We start from the raw sequence: 19,667 nt of genomic DNA on the forward strand, positions 1-19,667 counted from the left end.
TCTACCAACATCTCTCCTCTACTGTTTCTAGAACTGACACCGTATAGTTGCCAAGTGCTTGTTCACCAGCCGGCTTTTCCCCCACTTTTGCATTGAAGTCTCTTATTACTACAGTATAATGAGTTTGCACTTTTCTCATGGCTAATTCTACATCTTCATCAAACTGATCTACTTCGTTATCATCATGACTGGAGGTTCGAACGTAGGCTTGTACCACCTTTAATTTATACCTCTTATTAAGCTTTGTTACGACTACTGCTTCCCTCTCATTAATGCTGTAGAATTCGTCAATGTTGTCCGCTATGTCCTTATGTATTAAGAATCGTACCCCGTATAACTTCCTATCTGGGAGTCCTCTATAGCAGATTTAGCGGCCGTTAGCCAGCACTGTATAAGCCTCACCAGTTCTTCTAACCTCATTAAGGCCAATGATATCCTAAACAATGTCTGATAGTTCCTCAAAGAGCCGTGCTAAGTTAGTATCACTCGAAAGCGTTCGGGTGTTAAAAGGGTCAAGGGTCAGTTTCCATTGGTGGCCTGTCCGGGTCCAGAGATTCTTAGCACCCTCTGCTGCGTTGCAGGTAGGACCACTGCCTTGGTCAGGCGCTCCCGCAGCTGCTGGGCACTGAGGGCCATGGGTTAATTGTAGAAATCATGAGTGAGGTAGTGGCCGAATACTGCACCAGTGATTCCAATTCCTGTTCTGATGAGGGAGTGTCTTTGTTAGATAGTGAGCTTTCCTAATTGGATTAGGCCCACTGATTCTCGGCGTTTTAGCCGGTGTCAGGCGCCACTCCAATCCTGGAGATGTTTGAGTACTGCAGGTGGTGAATTCAAAATTACCACATTCAGATTAAAAAAAAAAAAAAAAAAAACTTGAGGATTCGAACTTCTGACTAAGACGTCCGAGCGTACAAGTTAGCTCAGTCAGATAACCCTGCAGGCTGTGAGGCTGTCTTATGTTGGAGAATTTCAGCCCAGAGAATCTTACCTGCCTAAAAATATTGATTTATCCGCGAAAGGTGTACCATCACGATGGGTAACACAATATAGAATGATTTCTAAATGGTTCTGACCTCGTAGTTCCAGTATCTCATGTATACAGGCGGCTGTGAACTCGGCTAGGAAAACGAGGCGTTTCGACGACGTTTGACAGCACTTAAAACGAGAGGGGGGCAAAATAATGGTGGGATTGGTCGCTTCTCTCACGCGAAAGGTGACGAGACAAGACGTAAACAAAGACAAGTTCGTATAAAATAGCGCGGACATTTCCGAAACATTGCCGAAAATACGGCTGTGCGGTGTCAAAGGCGTTGACATAGCAGGTACCATACATTTTCCTGGCGTAATTGTGTAGCACCGTACTTTGTGCGTTATACGGCTTACATGCAACACATCACAATGCATGTATCCTCACTGCCGGATATCCGTAGCCATTTCAGCCGTAAAAGTGAGCTGACTTCAGCGACATCAACGGCTCTGAACTGATTGACTGCTATAACAATTACTCCTCAGTCTTGTGCCTACGCGTCGGAGTTCTTACAAAACTCTTTCATACCTACATATCAAGGTAGGAAACGATGACGCAACGACAGCGATTACGACGATGAAACGATAACAACAACGACACATGCCGCAGCGTAACGGAACGGATGGACGGGCGTAACACAACTGACGTAACATTGTTACGCCAGTTGTGCTGCACTAAAGACACCCCGGTGGCAGGTGGATGTGTGTACATAGTTGTGATATTCGCGCGAACCACGAGAAGGCAATTGGTTGCCCGGAAAGGGCAGTGAGCTTTGCGGCCGTTGAGGTAATATAGTCAAGAAATTTTCAATACGTTTGCACGCTCGGTTTTCAGCACTGACCAACTTGACATCAGCGTAAGCACATGGCACCTGATGTGGTGCCGGACAGGTGCCATCAGCTTTACGGACAGGCTTCGTTTCGCATAGGTGCACTGTTCATAAGGCTCACAGCTTAGTGCTGGATTCGTAGCAACAAATCTTAAGGGAAGACTGTAACGTGAATATCACCCTGAGCCTCTCTCTCTCTCTCTCTCTCTCTCTCTCTCTCTCTTCTTTTCGTTTCTTTTTTTTTTTTTCCGGCACGCTTGGGCGCGCATATCGGCGTTGCCATCAGCGTGCGAGATGCGCCGATGCAGATCGCACCATTTCCTGTATACGCTCGCAGCCGCGGCGCCACATCCGAGTCGTGGAGAGCGACCAATTAAAATACGTTATCTATTTACCAGTTAAGCTGGGTAAACATTACCATAGGTGATGTTGAGGTGGTGGTTGGGGGACGAGAGATGTGATTTCGCAGCCGCATAAGCAACCTGAAAGTGATATTGTACAGAATACAACGTTAAGCTTCTCGGTACCTCCTTTATCGACCGGGTTGCGCGTCAAAAGACGTCACTAGAGGCTTTGCCGTTCCTGTGTCGTGCAGACGTCTTCAGCAGTGCGCCGTCTGGGAGTGTCTGGCCTTCGCAATTTCCTGTGCGCAGTCAGCACTGAAGGTTTCTGCACGACCAACACGATCGAGGCGAGGAGCGCGGCTATCGTTAAAGTAATTGCGCGAAACACACTAAGAATTCACCTTTCAGAAATCGTGGCCAGTCTTTCGCTATATATTAGCATTCACTGTGCACTTACCGCAGCTATTAAAGTGACTGAAGTTACATTTTTTGTGCTGGTTAGCGTAACCGGCGGTAATCCGAAACTCGAATTCACCTTAAGCGTCATTAGTTTGCACTTGTGAGTCTATCGTGATGAGCCATCGATACGATCATTAAGGCTACTGTGCATTTAAATGATTATAATTTAACTGGGCACGTGCCGTCTTTCATAATAATCATTATGTTAAACATGTGGGGCAGAAACTTGGAGACTGACAAAGAAGCTCGAAAACAAGTTAAGGACCGCGTGCAAAGATAGATGGAACGAAGAATGTTAGGCGTAACCTTAAGAGACAGGAAGAGAGCGGTGTGGATCAGAAAGCAAACGCGGATAGCCGATATTCTAATGGACATCAAGAGAAAAAAAATGGAGCTGGGGCAGGTCATGTAATACGTAGGTTAAATAACCGGTGGACCATTAGGGTTACAGAATAGGTGCCAAGACAAGGGAAGCGCAGTCGAGGACGGCAGAAGACTAGGTGGGGTGATGAAATTAGGAAATTCGCAGGCGCTAGTTGGAATCGGTTAGCGCAGGACAGGAGGGGTAAATGGAGATTGCAGGGAGAGGCTTTCGTCCTGCAGTGGACTTAAAATAGGCTGCTGCTGCTGCTGATGATGATGATGACATATCATGAACAATTACCGACCAACCATACCGTAGCCTACGAATAATAGCATTAAAATCGCAAATCGTCTCTAAAGGGTGGCTGCACTGTTTATTGTTTTATTCTTTCTTTTTTAATTCTGGAACAGTGCAATTAACCAACCAACCGATCACGCCAGCGCACTCGACGGAAACGCTAGCGCACACAGAGTGCGACGTGCATGACGGAGGCGGTGGCGTAGCAGCATATTCTCGCGCTCTATGCATCACTACAACGTGACATTATTGTTTCTGAGCGGCGCTAGAGAGCCAGCTTACAGCTGGGGACACCTGACATATTCACATCGGTAATCGACGGGCGAGTGAGATGCCTGATGGGGCTAAAAAAAAAAAAAGCCTTAAAAAAATCGGAACCCGGAGATTTACGGTGCGAGTCTGCAATGAAAGTGAAAAGGCGCTTTTGGCAGAGCGGTTGAAAAAAATGCAGCGGGCACGCAGCCGGTGTGTGCTCAGCGTAAGCTGGCGCCTCCGCTCTGCCATCCCCGGTGCGCTTTGCAAGCGGCTGCCTCGGATAAACCCGTTTTCCTGTGCTCGCAGCTCGAGCAGTGCTGTTGGCAGTGCCGCCGGCCGCGCTGTTCTGCTCCACGCGGCGTTTCGCTGTCGGGCGAGCGCTCGCCGGCCGGTCGGCCAAGCGGCAGCGCTCGCCCAGCTGTGCAGCAGCAGCAACAGCAGAGCCCGGCGCCCTTGACCTCGGAGGGAATCGCAGTCAAGGCTGGTTGCTTTTTTCGGCGAAGGCTCGCGCGCTCCGCCTGCGGACGCTCTTTCTATTCGCGCCACGCTCTCTCAGGCTGTGTCCCCACGCACACACTGAACGGAATCCACTTTTTGTATTAGTCAACTCCTTATTGTTTGCTCTTCGTACCGGCAAAATCTGAAGGAATCAAATTGAAAAGTTCATGTGTGACCACATCGACGGATGCAGAACTTGCAGCACTCCGTGCTGCACTTTATTTCATTAATCAATAACAACTACAACAATGGACACTCTTTAGTGACTCCAAGGCAGCCCTTCAGTGCATACAAAGCCCAATGCACCACGGACCAAATGAACAACTGGCTTCAGAAATTCGACAGATAATATCATCGCAGCCATGACAAAGGACACAACATAATATTTCAGTGGCTTCCAGGACATTGCAACGTCAGCGGGAAGGGCCACGCCGACGAAGCCGCCCGATCTGCCCATGAAGTGGTCAACGTGTCTTGATTCCGCTTTCGCGAACAGACGCTGTGGCTGGGCTGCTATTGATGTCCCGTGAATGTACTTTGCCCCTGTGGGACTCGAACGTTTTCACCGTGTATCGTTTGTGTTCGTTGTCTCCGGACATGTGGATGCACCTAACGCCTGGGTTACCACGACGTGAACAGACCATGCTGTACCGTCTGTGGCTAGGCGTTGCATTTATGAATTCATATGCTTTCCTTATTGGAATGGCCAACAGCCCCACGTGCGACACATGCAACAGCGATGAGACGCTCGCACATATTATCTGTGTCTGCCCGCGATATAGTGCCCAGAGACAAGTGATGTGCAGAGTACTGGACCAGTTGGACAATCGTCCACTATCAGAACTCAAAGCTTTATGTCATTGCTCCCAAAAAACATGCGCGCCGAAGGTCTTACTCGCGTTATTAATACGGGGCTTCACGATAGACTTTAAGAACGCCGCCCCCTACCGCTCTATAGTGTACGCGGTTTGTTCGTGCTCGTCCCTCTTTCTCTCTATCTCCCCCTTTCACTCTCTTTCTCTTTTTATCACCCTTAACCCTTCCCCCCGTGCAGAGAAGCCAACCGGAACTACCTCTGGTTAACCCCCCTGCCTTCTATGCGTCCCTTTCTCTCTCTCTTGCTCTTCGTCGCTTTTGCCCGTGCGTCGACTCAAAATCACGCGAACGGTTCGCTCGCAGCGGACACCACCCGCGCGAGCTCTGCATTAATGTATTTCGTTAAGCGTGAACTCAAGCGTTCGGTACACGTTCCGGTGCAGCTACAGTCCATGGTGTCCACTAATGTATCGCAGGAGTAAAATAGAGAAAGTGAAAGTAAGGGGAAGATGAAGATGAAAGTAAATGAAAAATATACGAAGTAAAAGGTGATGTGCGGTCTCGTAATATTGAGATATCAGTGTACGTTCAGATCCAATTGCACCGCAGGCATTAGGAAATTTGTCGCAGCTTGCGCATATCGGTGGTGGAAAATACATTGATATTTTTTTCTTCTTCTGTTGTCCTGTTGCTATCTAGCCTCAGGATAAATCAAAATCGAGAAGTGCTTCTGGCTCGATTGCGAATATGTTGTGCGCGGTTTTTTTTATGAATAGTTCATCTGCTCACGCTGGGCGTATCCACAGCCTGACGTCCTACGTGGCGAGTCAGATGCGACGACCAGGCGTTTAGTTATGTGACCAGTGGTGAATTGACTTGTTTGTTTCACCGTATCTCGCTTATTACCGTATCTTTTTTTCACCGTATCTCGTATCGACTTAGCCGCAGTGGAAGCGTTGGCTTGGGAGCTATAATTAAAAACATGCCGGCGTGGGTACGCGTGCTTTTTGATCTGTAGCAAGCAGGTGCTGAAGTCTGTCACACAGACCTTCTTACTACAGTTAGGGAACCTTTCTACGACAGTTGGGGACATTGGGTCCGTTTGGTCATTCCTCCCCCCCCCCCCCCCCCCCCCTTATTTTTTTAGAGCAGGAGCAGCAATCCGAGTTGTTAGCTAAGTAAATGGCCGTGTCGCCTGTCTCCCAGGCTCTTTACATTTTGAATGACCATTCGGTTTTTGCGAAGGAGCATTAGAAAATCATTCGGTCTTTGGGAATAAATATTATTAGGCTGCAGTCGCAGTTATGCCCGACCGCGCAGCGTTGACTTTAGTCAAGTTGTTCGAAACTGCGCAGAGATAACGGAGCGGCCATGAAGCATATGGTGACGTGGACAGGGTGGTCAGCGCCGGGGACGTTGATCTTCCCTTCAACGCAGTGTGGACATAAAATTGAAAGCGCAAAGATAGCGCCTCGAAAGGCCGGGACGACTTTTATCCGAAAGGCTGCTCGTATATATTCTAGATGTCGGCGCAAGGAGAAGCCCATTGTTGTCTCCAGAGCTTCTTTGTATACCATCGTGTCGCCGCACTTATTTGGTTGAAGCACTTTTCCACTGCGGAGCCCCGGCTTCATTAGCATAGATTGTTGTACTTTTTTTTTTTAGTGCGGCGCACAGGTGATGTCAGGTTTAAGTCGGCACCGGAAAGTTCACAGGTAGCCTGGTTGTAGCTGTAGAAGACAGGCTACTTTCTATGTGGACCGGTTTATCGTCGTAAGCTACCTCCGCATCTCGTCTGTAATGCACAAAGGGTCTATGTAGTATCTTAGCATCTAAAGGTGGTTTTAATAATCAAATCAGGGTGCGCTGACCTAAAGTTACGCACACTCTATCAAATGGGGAGTACCGAAGAGTTCTGACATTGGTACCAGTATACAGAGCTATTGTTATTTGAGCGTCCACCGAGACAACAGCGCGTAAGAATTGATGCACGTCCTTGCTTTACTTCGAGTACAGTCAATGCTCCGCAGCTTCGCGCAGCTCTCCCGCTAGCCTCTCGTTTGGGGTCTTTAATTGGCCTGCGGTGAAAAAGCCTTTACCATGCCCGCACTGGTCATATTGCTCTCGAACATCGGAGGTGTACAATCTGTAGAGCATCTTTATTAATTGCATTTAGCACATTATATGCATTTCATAATACTCATCTTGATATTGGAGACACCGCCACTTCTGGCATGTCGTCATCGCTTTTCTTTTCACTAATGAATTATGGGGTGGCTGGCGGTTCGATCTGGATGCAGATCACTACAAAAGAGCTATCTCCGAGCTGGCAACTTAAATCTCTGAAAGAAAGCCTAAAGGCGAATTCTATCTTCTGAGGAAACATAAACAACAAAACGGAACCCGCCGTGGTTGCTCAGTGGCTATGGTGTTGGGCTGCTGAGCACGAGGTCGCGGGATCGAATCCCGGCCACGGCGGCCGCATTTCGATGGGGGCGAAATGCGAAAACACCCGTGTGCTTAGATTTAGGTGCACGTTAAAGAACCCCAGGTGGTCAAAATTTCCGGAGTCCTCCACTACGGCGTGCCTCCTAATCAGAAGGTGGTTTTGGTACGTAAAACCCCATAATTGTTTAACAACACGGAAACGCAAAGGACACAGTAAGCTTAGACGAAAACGCTCCTCTCTGCCCTGCTTACGCCTTCATAGGCGGAATTCTACCAGTTTTGAACAGATACGCTCGCCTCAATTTAATTGAGGCGAGTTTATATGATATAGAGCGAATGATGTCTTCCCAATCTCGGGCATATACGGCAAAAATTCATGAAACACCTTCAAGGGACCTTATAAAACTGGCCCGTGCGAGTGAAAGTCCGCTCTAATGAAGCCTGAATACTGTAGAAGCTTCCCACCTGCACAAGCATAGGGTAAGTGTTCGTTAACAAGAATATGAGTCTGTTACAATTGCGTTCGGTCAAGTGGCGTTTCATAGTATGTTCCTTTAATGCGATGATACTCCGGGGCTTGGAGGCGTGTAGGTGACTCAGCGTAGATGACCTTGTGTACAAAACCTGTATGAGGAAAGCGGGAAGACGAAACCAAATTAAGAAAGAAACGGGATTTGTGCCTCTCTTAGGAAACGAAACCGGTTCATCTGGGCTTAAATTCCATTACCAATGCGGAATCGTTTTAGCAGCTCAGTTCCGCACCACACTATGGGTATCTTTGTGTAGTACACCGCATGTTGACACAGTGCTGCGGGCATTCTACTGGATGCGTGCTAGTGCATTTTCTGCTTCAGTAAAATGTGTCGTGAAAAAAAAAAAAAAAATGAAACCAGGAATCGGAACTGCTTGCTTTCTCCCAAAGATGGCGACGAACTCAACGTATGAAAGCGCAAAATACGTGTGTAGAGTTAATAAACGGGTTAATGTATTGGTTATTTTTTGGCCTCTAAAATGTTACTTTGCCGGCGCGTCTGCAGCTGCAAGTTACATGTCAACTTATTAAGACAGGAGCTACGCTGTGCGGCTTGTACCACCTTTCCGAGTTGACAAAGCTTCACAATTGCTTACAGAGAACTCTGACCACAAGATGCGCGATTCACCTTGAAGAGTTAGATTTACTAGAGTCATATACAGTAACGGCATGAAGAGCGACCCGCTCTTCAAAACTGCATTGGACCGGCAACCAATGAGGCGTATAGTGCCCCGGCGTGTACGCAGTGCAGGCCCACATTGTACATTGAGGCGCAAAGCCAAACCATCTTTAAAGCGTTGTGGTGCCAGTCGCCGTTTGCTCAGGCCTTGCAGCTAAATTCGAATGGCATCGAATGTAATGATAGGATCCCTATCGGCACTATATATATATATATATATATACAAATGCTGAGTCCCGAGGTTTCGAAGAATACTTGGACGTTCTTGTTTCGCAACGGCGGTTCTCTCCTTGAGCTATGGTTACGTGTCACCTTATACGCGTGAGCGATTGTCAGCGATTGACAATTGTTGTCAGCCCCATTCTCTGTTGTATGTAAGCACATTGGCTATCTTGTTGGCGTGACATCCTCTAAGATCGGTCATCACGTTTCTGCTTTATTTATTTATTTATTTATTTATTCATTCATTCATTCATTCATTCATTCATTCATTCATTCATTCATTCATTCATTCATTTACTTCATCGTACAAAAAGCATGTTTCGTTGTTCATCAATATTGTTAGCACGCTTTGTAGTCTAGGATAAGAAGCATAATAGAATGCGCTCACTTCTCATTTTGTTTGGCCTACAGCCATATGCGGCACGGGGTACAGGCTGTCAGGTGCACGTACAATCACGATATCTATTTTTGATTTTGTATTTTTTTGGGGGCCCAATTTTCCCGGTATGCCTTCGCTGCCACCATAAATTACTCTACTTCCGGCATACGTCTACATGTCAGCGCGGCACGTTTCGAACTACATGCTGCCTAGGAATGTTTCATTGCGTGTCCCTATAATATTGCAGGCATGGACGTTCTCTCACTCGCAGCATTTTGAACGCGGTGCGTGTTCACTGCAAATTAATGTGCTTCCGATGTTTATTGTATTTTTGTTGCGTTGGAGTAGTAAATGGAGCTGTGCGGAATTATTTATAAGGTAAACTAAAGTTGTATATATCTTTTCATCGCCCACAGCACAGTACTTTAGTGCCAAGCTTTGTGTTCCATTGCTTAGTGAAGCGCTGTTATTACTTTTGAACCGCTTAATTCTAAATTCGAAATTATTATTACGATAGCAATTATATGGACGCTCCAGACGCCTTTTTTGTCGTCAGCGTCGTCGTCGTGATCTCCCGTATAAAGATTAAGGGCGGTAACACCGTCGCCGCGCGCCGTACGCATGCTGTATGTGCAAGTGAAAGCTTGCGACGGTGAGGCGACGATCGCGGCTCAATCCCGCGCGCGAGGCGCCGGCTACAGCGCAGGGACCGGGGCGCGGCGCAAGGGGGGGTGGGGGGCGTTCTACTGTGGCGGCTGCTGCGTACGGCGCGCGTGCCCCCGTATCTTGAAAGCGATCTGCGATGTGGACGAAGTGCGCCGAGTGCTGGTGGCTTCGGTTGCGCTGTGCTTTCGACATTTAGTTCGCGTTGCACCGAGACGCAGCACGAAGGTCAAATCGCTCGCTGCCGCACTTGTTCACTCCAGCGTTTTGACAGTGAGGTTCGGCGATCATCGAGTCCGATGTGTTCATGTTTAACTTGTGCGCGCGTGACACCATGCTTGTTTATTCAGTTAGTAAGCGAATCTTTACAAGTTTATACGGCCGATAAATCTACTATCCTTACTTCGTGTCATCATCAGCCTATTTTATGTCCACTGCAGGACGAAGGCCTCTCCGATCATTATAAGCCGTTATTGCTCTTTAGCGCCTTATCCATCCGTGTCGAGCCATTACCAACCGTGACCAACCGTACACCGGCGGCGGCTGCGTATAGCGCGGCCTCGCGGGCCCTATCTTGAAAGCGATTTGCGATGTGACAGAGTGCGCCGAGTGCTGATAGCTTCGTGTGCGCTGTGTTCTCGCCGTTTTAGTTCGCGTTGAAGCGAGAGGCAGCACGAAGGTCAATTCGTTCGCTGCAGGGGACCCTATCTTGGAAGCGATCGTCTTACGTGACGGACGGGTTTCGTTTGACGCTGCATTATTGCGCGATATCGCGCACATGTATAGTCTCAGAGCGAGATGCGGCAGCGCCACAGGGTGTGTCTCTCGCTTGAATATTATGCGCTCGTGGGCGACGCTTTAGTGTGAGCTTCGTGAGACACAGAAACTACCAATACAGGAGAGCGCGGACTCGAGCGAAAGCGACCTTTTGACCATCCTCTCCGTCGTTGCCAAAGGTAACCTCAGAGAGTTTTTTTTTTCTAAGAATCGAATAGACCTGAACAAGTCGCATTTTGCTCCTTCTTACAATGAAATGCAATGATCTTTTTATTATCAGTGGTTGAGTACTCTACTGCAAAGAATGTCCCAGTAGTCTCAAAAATTAAAATTAAATTATAGAGCTTTACGTGCCAAAACCACGCTTTGATTATGAGGCACGGCATAGTGAGGGACTGCGTATTAATTTTGACCACTTGGGGTTCTTTAAAGGCGCACACACACTAGCGGAAAAACGCGCGCGGCTCGCCGGCGCCGGCGAAATCCAGCGGCGGCTAGTGGCGGCAGAGCGGCCACACCAACTGGCGGCGAGCCGCTGCGGTAGTCACGTGACAACATGAAAATCTCGCCTCCTCTCTTTTAATTTGCGTTTAAGGGCGAGATGCCGCGTGCTTATTCCTACGTCTGCTGACAGATCGGCAATCTGTTTATGTTCTTCCTTCTTAACCCGAGTTATGTCTTACGAAGATGACGTCGTTGCCACTAATCATAATCATGTTGGTGCGCTCCCTTTTGTTGCGGCGTCGCCGCCTTCAAAAGACAAGGAGAATGAGGTACTAGGTGTCGCCTCCGCGTCCTTACATTCAGGGTCCGTCTTCTCGTACAGAACCGGATATGGCGCACTGTTTCCAAAAAGCCTTTCCATCGGGACGTCTCGGTTTAGACTCATCATTATAAAAAAAAAAAATCGCAAACCATGATAATCATACAAGCGCGAGCAAGAGCCGACGCGAGCAGACAGTAGTACAAAACGAGTGTGCCGGCTGGTATACTCATAAGAGTTTCTCACTATAACACCTAGAGGGAAATCTGGCGCCACCGTCTATGGGAGTTTACTAAGGGGCGCTGTGCCGTCATGGGAATGACGGTATATGTCTGCGAGGCTTGTGTTGGCTGGTGTTGTAAGAGGCTTCGTCTAAAACGTGAATATGGCTACACAAATAACGCCTTCCGAAAGTGAAATCTTCATAAAATGTGTCCATTCACGCACATTACATCTTCCAGTGAAGTTTACTCACCTTCAATGCATGAACAAGCGAAGAAAAGCAAGAACAGGCGACAGACATCTTTCAAAGCGAGCGCGAATCTTGTCGTCTGTCCTCCAACTTCAGCGGCCCGCTGATACATTTTACGTATCATATAATTGTACATGCAATATAAAGTTCCCATAGTTAAACAAAACATGTTTTGTGCAATAATAAAGCTAAAACATCTTCTTACGTGCTGTTTTAGTAGAAAATAAATTACTGTGATAGACGGAACGGTGCTTGCCTGGTGCTCTGAGAACGATGTCAATCCAATGTCACAATATACCGGCATTCCCATGCTTACCACAGCGCAGCAGTGCCAGATTTCCCTCTAGGTAATATTGTGAGAAACTCTATGGGTATACCACATACGAGTACGAATCGAACGGTCGGGTGGGTCCGCATGGAACCACTTTCCCCCGCGCACGTCATTCAAGGGGCCGCTCTCATTGGTCTCCGGCGTTCGCGGAAAGCCGCCAAAAATCGGTCGAGGACCGATCCATCCCGCGGCACCAAAAAAGCAGCCGCGAGGACGAGACGTTCGTTTCAGGGATATACCTCAGACTCTGCCCAGGCGGCGCTGCGGAAAAACCCGTCGCCAGCACCCCCATCGCAGCCTTGGCGCTAACTGCCCGTACAAAAAAAATTATTGAGAAGGCATTGAAATATTGTTGGTCAATGTTGAGTTTTTTATTGAGGAATTATTGAGAGTATGTTGGAGAATTGTTGGGTTGAGTGTTGAGCACTCTTGAATATTGGCCACTGAAATCGAATTGAAACACCATTGGGTACCTCAATGTTGAATAATTGTTAAGTTACCATTGAAAGTCCATTGTGCTTAGACGGCCCGTTGTGTTCGTTTTGTTGAATGGCTGTTGAGTTACCATTGATTCTGCGTTGAACTAACGTTGTGGTAGTTCTGTTGACCTGTTGTTGAGTTATTATTGCCACAGCATTGAAAAGCATATTGTAGCACACTTGAGATGCCATTGAGATTTCAGAAGTCGCCATTGAAATATGATTGACGTTTCGTTGGGCTAGTGTATGTTTATTCATATAGCGAAATTGCTTCGCTGTTCACACTTGCATGCCCCGGTGCCTGCTCGTAACTTTCCCAAACACAAACAAAATCAAAGGAGAGACTGATCAACTTGCCTTTATTTACACTAAAGATGCGTGCACGTGAAACATTATTACAGTACATAAGGCACCACTACATCGAACCTGGAGACCTATAGGCTAGTACCTACAGCACTCTAGCAGTGTAAATACATCTGAAAAAACCTATACATATGAATCCAATCAAAACGATCATTGTGCTCTTCACTTTCGACTTAAGTTTATGACTAGAAGGCAAAGCGACTCAAAAGCCAGGCCTTAAGCATAATCTTGTAACAACTAACTTTGAACACATGAACACTTGGAGCTGCTTGCATGTGAATACACAAAAGACATCTGAATATGTTACATTAAAATGTTGCGCACACTAACACATCACAGGAAGAGCTACGGCTGACTGTGAGAAGGCAAAATAACCAACTTGAAACAAATGACTTCACGTAAATATATACAACCTTTAGCACACGTCTTTCACCACGATTAAAATTTAATGAAGTACCAAAGTAGACTTGCCTGAGCTTTGTCTTCGAGATATATATATTTTCATGTTGCCCAATTATTTTATAAAATAACATCACTCAACTTAGCTATTATTTGACGAGACATAATTTAGAAAGTTGTCGGGCATGATGAACACCTGAATCGTGTTTCTGACAAGCCAGGATTGCTTTCTTCAGAAATAAACTTGTAAAGCTTTTGTGTAATGAAAGCAGCTTATCTCCCTGGCACAAGTCAAGAACAAACAGTACACCATTTGATTATGTTAATGTGGGGTACAGAAGAGTTCCTTAGTGGCATTTCCTCAATTTAGTGAGCTCATTTTCAGGTAATCTTTCTGGACCTGCACAAAGCTAATTAAAGCACTTTTTGGGGCCTTTTTTCCTATACCCAGCAACTAAGTGCTACCTCAGTCAATAAAGACATAAGGAAAGGCTAATACCTTGAACGATAAGAGAAAAAATAATTATTTAGCACAGAAAATTGGTAGTAGCACATGACTAACACAATTCCAAACAGCCAAATAAATGGTCACCTGCACTTTCAGTATCAAGCACCCCAGAAATAGTCATAAAGTATGAGAAAAGGTTCCAATGACTCGACAGCCAGATTGCTGAGACAGTGAAAACCGCCAATAAATGCATATACCAAACACCAATTACCTCAATTTCGCAGATAAAATGTTATTAAAATAGCACCAGAATTTTGCTGCATAAAATACATAAAGGTTGCATAAAAATTGGGACAAAGCAGTAACTGAAAGACAGAGGGAGCTACAGCACCCATGTTGAAAAACATTACAAGGAAAATGATATATATGCACATTTAAGTTTACAATTTTCGCTCCAACATATAGAAAAAGAACGCATGCACTTAGAGCATAAAAAGGTTCATGTGCCTGGAGAATGCAGCGCAGTACAAAGAAGCGTCATGAGAACCGAAAAGTAGATCTTACTACGAATGCTTGCAACCTACAATCAGGCATGTGGCATGTCATGCCTTGAATGGATGAAATTCATAAATGTTACACACAAAGGAAGTTACCATCACTCTTATTGGCTTCCTCAGGAGACTCCTTGAAATTGAACTAGAAAAATGTATTCAGTGTCAAAAACATTGAGAAGATAAGACCCTATAGCGTTCTTCCTGAAATAAACAGCGCAAATAACTTCATGTATCAATTCTATGGACACTTCGCCAATTCGGTGTACATTTATATTTCACAACCACCCAAACAGAGACGAGAAGGATGAATTAAGGTAGGTACACACATGAACGCTGACTCAAGTAGAAGTTTATTCGTGAAGACGAAGATTTTAAACACACTGGTCAACTTCACAAAGAAAAAGCCATGGATGCGCAGCATACACAGCCCGGCACAACACAAAAGGACCTAAATACGTCCTGTAGAATAAACATGTGCGTCAAAAACTAACAAAAACATGAAAACTGAAAGGTTTTTCCTGTAAGTGATATTAACGAGAAGTACTGCAGCAACTCTTTCCCACTAATGGTCACAGAAATCTTGCTTATGAATATTTCTTCGTGATCAATAAATAATGCTTCCATAAGTCCTCTTGTGTTCTGGTCTTTGTGATGAAACAATCGTTCTTTCTGCTCTATACCGCAACACCAGAGGAGTTCCAGAAGCAATATTTATTGATCACAAACGAAACAATTGCATAACCAAGTTATCTGTTGCCCTTAGTGGGAAAAAGTTGTTCTCAAAAGAGTATTTCCCGTTGGGTAGTATCACTTATCGGACAAATCTTTCGCTTTTTCAATAGATTTGACCGATAGTTCTCGTTTTTCACGCACGTTTATTCTACATGACATGGCTTCATATTTTTTTCTTGCTGCACGTGGCTGTTTCTGCCACGCATGCACGGATTTTTACCTTTGCCAAGTTGACCAGTGTGTTTAATACCTTTGTCATCAAAAGCAAACTTTTAGTAGAGCTTGCTCTCGTGTGTGCTCCTACCTATTTCGTCGTCCGCCTCTGTTCGTGCTGCTGTTTACAGTACCCACGTATCACTTGGTTAGGCTGGTAAACATTCTCACAAACAAAAGTAAATGCCTCCCCTCAAAAGGTAGCCCATCCTTTACTACTAAACGCCAGAGCAAATCGAAAGTAAGCCTTCACAGCGTCCATGCGGCAGCTAGTACACCACAGAGCAACACAAAAGGTAGTTGAAAATCGCACTTGATGGAGAGTGGCAACAGAGATGCGAGCTTGCTAGTGAATCAGCCACATATCAACGGGTGTCTCTTGCACGACGCCAAGGTGCTTTTGGCGTAGAACACTTCAGCATCTGGGAATTTACTGCATACGTAACCTGTGAGAAGGGAATGTGGACAGAAAATCATATTGCGCGGATTAAGAATCTGCCACACACTGCACATAACTACGCACGAAATAGAACTACACACTATGCTGGCAAGTAAAAATTTGCGACTCTTTACGAGTGCCGTCGAGAAAAGGAAGGAATGGGTTGCTACGGTAAATGTTAGCTAAAACACGCACAGCGATGTTTCACAGTGGGAAAAATATTCCCGGCTCTCTCGCAGAACCAAAGACCACGCGACAGTGCATAGCCCATACCAAACAGATATCGAATCTTTGGACAGAAGTCCAGTAGAAGGAATGACCTAAACATACGCCGAGAGCGATGCGAGCGTGAGCGTGCCTGTACGAGTGAGAACATGTACCGCTTCTTTGAAGCTAGCCGCTCCGGCGTGGCTCCGATCATCCCGCGCGATTTGTGTGCAGAACGTCGCGTACACGCCCTTGCGCGTTTTGCGCGGTAGCGTCCGCGCAGTGAGCTAGCTTCATGCACGCGTCATTCTTCACCGTGCAAACGGTGCTCGAGTGCGACGCTTAGCTCGAGGCGACAACGCGCCGATTGGCGCTCCTTTCGCTTCTGGAAACAACGCACATTCGGATCGGTCCAACTCAAAGAGGCAGCAGAGAACGGTGGCATGTTTCGGTTATCGCTTATTAAAATTGTACAGTACGCCTTCAACGGCAACCCGCCGCGCTAGATAAAGATGCTTACTGCGGTAGTTTTGGCGGTGATAGACGATAAGGTGAGCCCGTCGGCGGCTGTGTTCTTTGACCACGTCACCACACCTCCGTTCATTTGCGCTGTGTATCCGTGTACAGTCACCGCGCGGAAGCTGTGACTAATCGGTTGGCCGTTCTCCGCAAATCCCAGAGAGGCGAAATATATTTCGCGGTGCGCCGCATCATTAGCCGCAACCTAAATCGAGGCGCGCTAACCGCTACGGCACAAAAGGTGATCACACTAACCGTATGGTATACGATGAGCCACTACGGAAAAAAAAATAATTCTGATGTTCCACGTGCCAAACCAACGATCTGATTATGAGGCACGTCGTAGTTGGGGACTCCGTATTAATTTTGACTTCCTGGAAATTTTTACGTGCATACAATGCACAATGCACGAGCGTTTTTGCATTCCGCTCCTTTGGAATGCGGCCGCTGCAGGGATCGTATCCACGAACTCGAGCCCCAAATTGCCACGGAGGCCGCCATAGTTACGAAATGCGTAAGCGTGAAGTGCAACACTGCCTTCCGGTACGAGTGTGGTACAAGCGTAGCACAGCTGCACACCTGCTGCACGATTATTTGTCGCGGTTCTCCTAAACTCGTAGTGCCTGCCTAAATACCTTGAAAGGCAGCGCGCCTCTCACGTAACGGAACGCGATAACAAGCGCTTAGACGGCATACGTGAGCCCCCATGAAAGATGACGTGGCCACTGTAGAAAATTATCACTGCGCAGAGAAGCCGATCCTTATGTTCCAATTGTGTTCTCTCATACAAATGAAGGAAACGTTATTAGACAGGAACAAATGAAGCAATGCAATTTTACGCACATGGGGCGCCGCTGCCTCTTCGCCTACCATTGTTTCAAACGAAGTGACGGCGGCAGCGAGAGTTAGTATCGCGCGCATTTGCTCCGGGGCATGCGGTTTGCTTCAAGAAAGTGAACGGTGTGCTTAACATGTCACGCTCGTCTATGTCAAAATAGAAAAGAAGGCTACGTGCCCAAGAAAACGAGATTACTTACCTATCTTCAGAAGTGCGGCTGCGACTGCTTCGGGGTGCCTTCTCTCCAAGAGGCATCATGGCCTCTGCCGCGCAACTCATCAAAACCGTCAGGCTCGCACATCAGTAGAAGACTAGTTGTTGGGTGAGCCAACCACTTCACCGGATAAACGTCCCACTTATCGTCGTTAAAGCATTTCACTAAAATGTGCGTCATGATGTCCGAAAAGAAAATACTTTCAACAAGAAGCACGAGGCGTGAACCACCGCACAACTGCAACCGAATAACTGAGTCCGAGAGCCGTTCACAGCTTCACATGGCTTCACTATCGTATTCAGTTATAAAATCCTTTCAAACACAAAATAACGGCACTTAAGAACCACTAATTGATTAGCAATAATTTTTCATCAACTTACCTTCATAAATTTTAAGAACTACCTAATTTATAGCGTAAACAATAAATACTACGACCAAAAAATGCGACTACGAAACTAGCGGTAACCATGTGTACTGTTGCAAAAGTGTGCGCAAAACGAAGCTCGGTTGCGCCCGTTTGCGCGCACACATACACACCCGAACCTACCTTAACGTTTGTCGCGCCACCTAGAATTATACATCACTACTAGTTTTGCTATTTTTACAAAAATAAAACTTCTAAAATAGTTTGCAGCATCTTTGCAGATGACGAGGTGACAAGTAAGGTACAATAAGAGTCCGTTACCTGTATTTCTTTCATTTCCCTGTGGTGTTCTTAACTGAACATACGAGACCTGCAGGCTTGGAACATGAGAAGACGAGAGTTCGGCGAGGCTCAAATAAATCGCGTGCTTCTTGCAAGGCGAGTAACGGGAGCAGCCGCAGATACAGCGATTAGCTGTGATACTGTTGCGGCTGTTGCTGAATCTGAAGCTCTTTGAAGTCAATGGTTATAGCGGCTGCGCGCTGCGATCTCAAAGCGCGTTCATTCTTTGATCTCTAGTACCACGGACATTGGACAAAAAACTATATTTGCTTTACGGACAGAGGGTACGTCGCAGGAAATTCGAAGACCTCACCGTGTATGTTTGTAGCGTGTGCGCGCTTGCATCCTACGGTTCCCACAGTGCGTCCGATGCTCGAAGGTAGCGTCGTCGCCTGTCGGCACCTGTCTTATCGCCGGCCGCGCTGCCGCCGTGTCTACTTTTGGGGAACTCCACATGCGCGTAGTCACCGTGTTTGCAAGTGAATTTCGCATTGTTCTACTCCCCGAAACGTGCTCATTTCGGATCGTACCAATGGTTATGTCATCTAGTGTATGTTAAAACGACGATGGCATTTGTACACCGGCGAAGAAATAAATCGTTATGAACTTGGGCGGTCATGAATCTAGTCTAACGTTGCAGTTTTTACGTAGCGAAAATGGCTACGAAAGTGGGGCGGTCCCGGAGATAGGCGCTTCAAAGCGCCAGCTGTAGCGACAGCACCAGGAAGTGGCACGCGGCGCACACGCCAAGCATTTCAGAGCTTACTAGCTTTCGAATGAGAGGATTATGCGCGCGCTCGTGGCTTATTGGTTAGAGTACCGGGCTCGACGGCCGACGTTCGATTCCACCCCATCGGTCACACATAATTTTCTATTAAAGAAAGCGAGGCGAAAGAAGAACCTACCTGCCGCAAAGTGACAGGAATTAGGTTGGAACGCATTGCAAAACATGTTTGGAATGTCTTCATATGCGATTTCTAATTATTGTATACTGGACTCAACTGCTACACAACAAAAGAACAACTAGAAAAATCAACACAAATTACCCAATAAATTGTTTATTGAGAACACTCAACGGTAATATTGTTGTGCAAGGATTGAGTGAACTCAATTGCTCTTGAAAATTTGTTGAAGTCCGTTGTTTCAACAATTCCCCAACAATATATCAATAGTTAATCAACACTCATTTTTGTACGGGTGAGTAGTGCAAGGAGAGCTGTCCGCAAGCGAAGGTGCATAGGCCACAATAGACCCTTCTCTTTTTTTTTGTGTTGAGGCACGGTTTTCTAAAAATCAAGGACCTGGAAAGCTTCTTCCGCCCGTCCACGCTTCGGAAAGGAATCTCAGCAGGGCGAAGTACGCGTACAATATAAAATAAAGTATCAGGTGTTATTTCGG

The 19,667-nt window shown here is 46.5% G+C and overlaps 1 protein-coding gene and 1 long non-coding RNA gene across 2 annotated transcripts in view; one reads left to right on the forward strand and one right to left on the reverse strand.

Annotated features, from left to right (window-relative positions):
* Window positions 1-19,667, forward strand: part of for (cGMP-dependent protein kinase for) — a 210,965-nt gene that overhangs the window by 36,605 nt on the left and 154,693 nt on the right. The window lies entirely within an intron of this gene.
* Window positions 12,980-17,911, reverse strand: LOC129380959 (uncharacterized). Its single transcript, XR_008609192.2, has 2 exons — window positions 17,549-17,911; window positions 12,980-15,792 (listed from the first exon to the last, which is right to left on the reverse strand). It is a non-coding gene; the product is annotated as an uncharacterized lncRNA (long non-coding RNA).

The sequence above is a fragment of the Dermacentor andersoni genome, chromosome 1 (genome assembly GCF_023375885.2).
Source record: "Dermacentor andersoni chromosome 1, qqDerAnde1_hic_scaffold, whole genome shotgun sequence".
NCBI lineage: Eukaryota > Metazoa > Arthropoda > Arachnida > Ixodida > Ixodidae > Dermacentor > Dermacentor andersoni.